Raw genomic sequence first — 8,364 nt, forward strand, 5'->3', positions numbered from 1 at the left:
GGGCAAGAGGTGCTGTGATGGCAATAGTATATTTTTAAAAAAGGTACCCCCCATTGGGGAATTGTTTGTCAGCTCATGCACTCCTTTCCTAAGTCTCAGAGACCCACACCCCTACATTAGGCCTACCTCTTAATTCAGTTTCCTGCAATGTCTCTTCCTTACCTGCCACTAGATGACCAAGGTTAACGTGCTCTGTACTGTTATAGGCCAGTGAATTTTGGGCAAGGGGGCTTTGATGGCAATAGTATAATTTTAAAAATGATACCCTCCTTTGGTGAAACCACATCCTTGTTGGCAAAGACTTCAAAACATTTGTGTACCTTAAAGAGCTCACTTGAAAAGCTCCTTTTGTGTTGCCTGGTTGCTCACATTGGACACAATAATAAAAATATATATACATTTGATAAAGCAATGCTGTTAGTTTGGCTCAGTAGTTCATTACAAATATTTCTTTGTCCACTATATTAGTTTCTCTCCTTGAGAGCCATAACATTGGCTGCATCAAATGGTAAGAGTTCAATACAAAAAAGTGATGGCTGAATGCTTGTAGATGCAGAGGACTTAATCAATTTTGGCTGAGATAACTTGTTTGAGGGAGACTGCATGTTCCTTCTTTCTGTCTAGGATAATAAACAGGAATAATAATTAATGCTATTTTTATCTGTAAAGTAATTATTTGAAAGGATGTCAGATCCTCTATTGCATCTCCAATATTTACTACACAGCCGAACGGAACAGTTATAGAAAATTGAGCTTGGTCACAGTTCTTTTTTAGAACATCTTCACATACTTGCGGCTCTCACTTTTATTTCCAGAATACATAGTAGCAGCTATGTTTAACATTACTTACCTATAGATACTGTTGAAGAAGATTGTCATGATTATCCAGAGTACTCAATGGGTTAAGCTTAAGTTTTTCTAGAAAGGCTGAATATAGATATGATTGATTGCTGTTAATAGTGTAGTGTAAATATACAAATGGCGATTTGGAATCCAGATTGAAATATACCGAATACATTCAGACAATTACATAGCTGCATTTCTTGTAAAACATTTACAGATGTGACAGAGAATGGTCATAGTGACACAATCTTGAGAAATATTTGTTTATTCACTTCACAAACAGTTATAAGCTTATTTGTGTCTGATGTTTGGCATTGTAAAACGTAAAGGTTTACTGAACCTCTGCCTGTGGTGGTTTTATCTAAATCCTTGTGGCTTTTATATTCTAAGGGTTTATGGCCCCTCGTCTGATGACTTCATGATATCTCAGTTTCATCCCACCTTGAAAGCTGGCCACTTGAAGGGCTGGGTGAAACTAGAGTTACTACATAGTGTAAATCACTATATAAGACCAGAGAAACATGACTAAGACAAATGCCAAAACTGGGGTACCTGTACATGTAAAGTGTGCTCATACCTGCACAATTGGGGACGCCCATGCAGTGTAGGTAATCTCCCAGGGGTTCTCTGTCTTGGTGTTGCTTCTCTGATATTCCAGACAGATGATGTTTAAAAGACTCTTGGTGATGATGTAAGTATACTTTAAGTAGTTAATCTTTAGATATACTTAATCATTATATGTATTTAATCCAAATATGTACTTAACCTTTGTATGTTACCATATACAAAAGTGTACGCATTCATACGATTCAATTATACTATTCCTTGAATTTTGTACTTTGAAATAAAATTGCGTTGTATTGCAAGTATTAGCCTTCTTTAAAGCCGTATCTGAACCTTAGTATTAAAAAATTGGCAAATGAAATTGCCAAATTCTCCTGTAAATCATTTTGCAAAGAGGGAACCATCATACCATTAAAAAAGACAAAAAGTTGATCGTCCTTCAATGTAGTGCATCCTGCTCTCAACATATTGTCGGGATTTCATTACCATTTGAAAACCAAGAAAGGGTTTGACAGCTCAAGGTTTCATGGTACATAATTTTTTATTTTTTTTTCCAAAGTAACAGTCTCCTGTCTCCAATCATGTCATTCAGACTGCATTGTTGGGTATTCTCAAAAGCTTAACTGAAAACAGACATCATTTTGTGTCACATTAGTAAACTTTATAGTCTTGAAAGGATTTAAAGTAATCTGTTTCACTCCCTTTTGGACTGATTGTTGATATTTTTGTTAGCCACAACTCTGAAGTGTTAGCAAGTTTTGGTTGACGAGGTACAGATTCTTTCCTTTTCCTTTTTTTTCTTGTGATTTTTTATTTTATCATTGAGAAATGGATTTGGTAAGGGAAGACCGCACTTTTCTGACATTTAAAAAAAATATTTGGAACCATGCCTTGTTTAACGTCCACCATCTTGCAATGTACGATCTTTGCCTACAGTTTAACAGTTCACTGAATGCTTTTCTTTTCCATCAGAAGATGATTTCAGGGAAGCAACATTATTTTCTTTATCTGATACAATAACAGTCGAAAATTTTTTTTAGGATCTTCAAGTGTTTCTGTGGAGAAAACGCACACTTTGCATGTAGGTGTAATAAATTTTTTGGGCGAGGAAATACCATTTACTTTTATATGTTGGAAATCTTGGACTGAAGTCCCATTAATAGTCACTTAGGTAGATTAAGTTAGACCTTTTATGTCTATCATTGGCAACTTATGGATGTACAAAATGCATATTGTGAAGTGGATTTTCATGGGCCCATCCAGTATGTGGGTTCCAAGGCCTAATGGGGTGCATATGACTGACTATGCAGCAGGGCTGGCCTTCCTGTCAATGTATAAAACAAAGGAGTACGGGAGCACAAAATGCATATTGTGAAGTGGATTTTCATGGGCCCATCCAGTATGTGGCTTCAAAGGCTTTTTGGGGTGCATATGAATTGGTAGCAGGGCAGGCCTTGAATTCAATGCAACACTTTTTCAGGAGTTCCTCCTGGACATCTTATGAAAGGGGTATTGTGGCGCTTTGTAATTCTTGGCAGCCCATCCACTCACAGCCTAGGCTACAACAGCTTAGGAGACCCAATGTTTAATAATGGCCCTTTAAGAAAATTAATGCCTCCTGATGCACCAGTAAAAATTGGCTCTGTGACTTTGAGTCCCTCCTTCATAAATGAAACAAGATGGGTCTGCTTATATCTCACACACCACATGGTCAGCTAGGATTGTTAAATGTTACAATGACATTTCCCAGTGAATGCATTTGTAGTGGTTGAAAGCAATGTTAAAGTTGAAAAACGCTTCAAAAACGCAGCGTCTGAACTAAGCCTAAGTGGGGGTGGAACATTTTCGTCTGGGGTTAATAATTTGGCCTTACAGGCAAGTCATTAACCTGCAAAGGACGTACCTTGACATATTTGGAAGCAAAATCCATTTTGGTTTCGTTTTCATGTGTTTTTTGTTGCATTGGGAAAAATGGCATGAATCTCGGAAAAAAATGTTTACAGCCGTTAACTAGGAGTCAGGAATGCTTCCAGGGGCGATCCCCATGATGTCCCTGTGTCATTTGAGCAGTGTTTCCATCATTTTCAGATGTTTTTAGACCTTAAAAGGACCCCCGGGGGGGATCGCGGTAAAAATACTCAGGTCTCCCATAGACTTACATCGGGCTCGTTGCGCGGGTCGAGTACCCGAGTATTCCAATCTGCTTGACCCGAGCAACAAGCACCCGAGCATTTCAGTGCTCGCTCATCACTAGTGACAAGTTAGAAGCTTAGGACAAGCACTTTAGAGACTGTCATCAATATTCTTGGGATCATTTGGGATCCCAATCATTAGACCTCAACCATCAACTACATATCTCATAAAAGTCTGTGGTGTAATAAAATCCCCACTAAACTCTGTTTATTAAGCCACGTTCACACGTTCAATATATGGTCAGTATTTTACCTCAGTATCTGTAAGCTAAAACCAGGAGTGGGTGATAAATACAGAAGTGGTGACTAGTGTTGAGCGATACCTTCCGATATTTGAAAGTATCGGTATCAGATTGGATCGGCCGATATATCCAAAAAATATCGGATATCGCCGATACCGATACCCGATACCAATACAAGTCAATGGGACACAAATATCGGAAGTGATCCTGGATGGTTCCCAGGGTCTGAAGGAGAGGAAACTCTCCTTCAGGCCCTGGGACCCATATTCATGTAAAAAATAAAGAATAAAAATAAAAAATATGGATATACTCACCCTCGGACGAGCCCTGGCTGTCACCGCTGCAACCGGCAGCCTCCGTTCCTACGAATGCAGAGTGAAGGACCTTCGATGACGTCGCGGCTTGTGAATGGTCGCGTGACCGCTCATGTGACCGCTCACGCGACCAATCACAAGCCACGACATCATCGCAGGTCCTACACTCACTGCATTCTTAGGAACGGAGGCTGCCGGTTGCACCGCTGAGGTCCAGGGTCTGTCGGAGGGGTGAGTATATCCATATTTTTTATTTTTATTCTTTATTTTTTACATGAATATGGATCCCAGGGCCTGAAGGAGAGTCTCCTCTCCTCCAGACCCTGGGAACCATACGCACCGCACACGCCTGGGAACTTATAGGAACTTCCGATTCCGATTTCCGATATCACAAAAATATCGGAACTCGGTATCGGAATTCCGATACAGCGAATATCGGCAGATACCCGATATTTGCAGTATCGGAATGCTCAACACTAGTGGTGACGTGTTTCCATTATACTTTTCCTCTGCTTGTTCCTCTCCTGATTTTGGCTTACACATACTGAGGTAAAATACTGACCAAATACTGAATATGTGAATGTGGCCTTAATCTCTTCTTGCCCCTTCAAGTAGAAATTGTCTAGTTCTGGTGATGGCGCAAGAAACAACAATATTCTCAATGCTTCATCATGAAATCTTGTAACTACATATTGGAAAGAAAAAAATACTATTTCCATATCCTAGGCACAATTTTTACTTAACATTTTATTTCTTATTTCTGCTAATATTCCCCTGTTGCCTGTAAGACACAGTTTATCTGCACCAGTCAGCATATCCACCTCCTTCAGATGTCTTAAGGATCAGAGCAGACACCGACCCTTTAGCTTTGGAGTACTCTCAGCTCAAATGAGAAAAGATTACATGCATCAGAGGGAAAAATAATGGAATTCACATCTTTGATGAAATTCTTAACATCGCACTGAGGAAGTAGATGGATTAATATCTAACATTTATTAATAAGACGCCACATTTTATGTTTCAAATCAAATAAAGTAGATTTAATTGATCCCCAGGGGCGCATCAAAGCCTAAAAGTTATAACATTGAGATCACCAAACAATATTTTCTGCAACTGGATTAGTAACTGTTTAATAACCAACATAAATCCATGTAATAATAAAGCTATTTAAATGTGAGTATCGCAAATGGCGTAAATCAATCAACAGCCGCACTTCTTGTCGATGGTTTCCTTGTAATACAATATTTTTTTCAAAAAGCAAAAAGAAAAAATAAGCAGAATATGGTCAATAAAGATAAATCACTAAATACCGAAGTTTCTTATTACTCTCCACAGAATCTGTCAGTAAAGCAATTTCACGATCAAAACTTGCATACAGTATGAAATAGATCTCTTAGACTTAATGAGGCTGGTGTAATTACTTTAAAAATTAATTTCACTCCTTTAACTCAATCTCTGCCCTCCTATCCTGATTGACAGCTCCTCAGTGACCCTCCTCTCTGTGAGATTCACAATGCTCAGTACAAGCTGCCGCGGTCAGGTTGGGTGCGCGTTAGGGAGGAGACTGAAAACATTTGGACTCATGAATTATTTCATTTTATTGCTGGACTCAATACTTAAAATGCTGACCTTGTCCAAATTAGACAGACAGGGATTTTCAAAGTAAGTATACTAGGTTAATCAGGTATAAGAAGATACATTTAATACATCTCCAAGGACAATTTCACATATTTGGGAATAAATTCCAGTTTTGCAATTCGGTTTCATTAAAAATGTTGCACCATTTGGCTTTTACAGGTCTTTACTTCCCTGCACATTCAACATTGATATGGTCTGTGGTCATAACTCATTTGAGAAGAACTAAAGAAAAGACAAATACAAGAGTTCGACCCTAATTCAACATCGCCTTCACGCCTATTTTGTTTCAGTTTTGTTTGTTTTGCACCTCTTTTTGTTTCCCCCAAACTCTATTTTATATGTGCTCACTTTTTCCTTTTTTTTCTGTTTTGTTGGTGGGGTCTGGCAATTACAGATGTTTTAGCCTGATTCATCAATTGCAACTTTTAAAAAGTTTCAAAATTTGGCGCAACTTCACTCAAATCCCTCCCTGATGTATTTTTGAGTATTTTGATGCCAGAAAGTCCATTTTTTACTGTGCCTCAAATTGATGAATTGTGTGTGCCATTTTTTTTACATAAAAAATGGCTAATACCACAACACAAAATAGGAAAGTCACTTAAAGAAACACAAGTGATGAATCGAAGACTTAAACTTCTCTTGGTCTGTCAGAATGAGCTCAATGACTAGTTCTCAGTTCACTCATTCTGTAGCCAGAAGGCAGCAATACAACACAGAGGCTACAGAAGAAAAAACAGTACTACATTTTGAATGTAACCCAATTGCAAAATTTTTAGCCAAAAATACATGCATGCCAGAAAGAAAAAAAAAATATCCCCAAGATGGACTATTGTATACTTTACAGACTTTGTATTTAATTTTTACAAATTCTGTCTATACTCAACTGAACTATTATTGTCACCCCTATCCCTTGCTCAGTGAAACCCTCAATGCTAAATTTGGAACTTGACAGCATTTTGGGCTGAATTTTGTGTAGTTATCTCGTATCACTGTATTTACATGGTTATCCTATAGAAAACCTCTTCCTTGCGCCTCTCTGAAACCCCCTCTGCAACATCGTAATAATGTAGATACTACAAGGATTTACCAATAACAAAGGCGCTCATTTAGAAAACCCTAGTGTATGATTATCATAAAGGGGAATAAACGAAAAGCAATAATGGGAAAATGACTTCACAATTACAGCAATTTGGATTTTGCAATTAAAAAGTGTTTTTAAATCCTTAAAGCCACAGATACAGGAAAGAAATATATCTTGGTACCGTGTTAGCCAGTAGACAGAAAAATATTTAGAATTGAGAGTCCTCAGTGGTTGATACCTTTTAATGGCTAACTGAGACGTATGTAGTCTCGAAAGCTTGCAATTTTTTACCATCTTTTCAGTTAGCCATTAAAAGGTATCAACCACTGAGGACTCTCAATTCTAAATATTTTTAAAGCCACAGATTCAGCATTGGGAGTGGAGAGATCTTGCTTATTACTCATTATGAGAAAAACAATCTTACATTTCAGTTGAATGAGCCTGATTGCAATCGACACGTCGTCTTCACTAAATACAATATGTTAAATAAAAAGGTACTCAGCTTCAATCTAAAATTTGCTTATGTGTAACTTGACCCAACAACTAAAGACCAGTGGAGTAATTTTAAGAATGAGAAGAAGATATCATACATGATGGACTAAAGGTTACGTGATAGCAACCACTTTCCTGAGCTTCTGATTCTAAACAGAATAGGTGTCGCCTCTCCTCCCACCCAGTGACTTCATCGGAGGGCACCTGCCTAAGGAGGTATAAGAAGATTGCAAATTTATACAGTATTTTCTCTCCATGCATGGTAAAGTCAATCGCCACCAAACTCATATGCCCGCCACTGATATAGATGCTGGGCAGTGCAAGCTTCTCTAAGAGATCTTGAGTTAAAGTTCCAAAGGTGATTTAGGTGGTTGACCGGCAAATCACAGTTGCTGATCACTGGACCATTCAAAGGACAGATTTAATGACCGTTAGGCTGTTGTGGACTTTATTTAGTCGGCAGTGCCATCACCTGTACTAGCTCTTGTATTATTCATGGATGCTACTCTGGTACACTTGTGTCATCACACTATGTTGTGATCCAGTTGTTTTCTTGACTACTCTCATGACTAACTCCAGGATGCCCCTTGGACTGCCTGAACCAGAAGGGGTTTGTCACCTTCTGTGAAGGTATCAAGGTATCACAGGCTTAGGCTATGACTTTCCGGTTCTAAACAGCAGAGACTAGGCTTCTTTATTTCCTCACCACATGGTGACCCACAAGTCTATCTCTTTAGTCACAGTTTCTCGTGAACTATTCTTGGTATATTCGCTATTCACAGCATTAGTTTAGTTTATGTCGAGAAAAATGAATGGTGCACACTCTGTTGTAATCATGAGGTGCAGGCTGAACCTGGACTAAAGGTACCTTCACACTAAGCGACGCTGCAGCGATACAGACAATGATGCCGATCGTTGCAGCGTCGCTGTTTGGTCGCTGGAGAGCTGTCACACAGACAGCTCTCCAGCGACCAACGATGCCGAGGTCCCCGGGTAAC

This window comes from Ranitomeya variabilis, chromosome 4, assembly GCF_051348905.1.
Source record: "Ranitomeya variabilis isolate aRanVar5 chromosome 4, aRanVar5.hap1, whole genome shotgun sequence".
NCBI classification, from domain to species: domain Eukaryota; kingdom Metazoa; phylum Chordata; class Amphibia; order Anura; family Dendrobatidae; genus Ranitomeya; species Ranitomeya variabilis.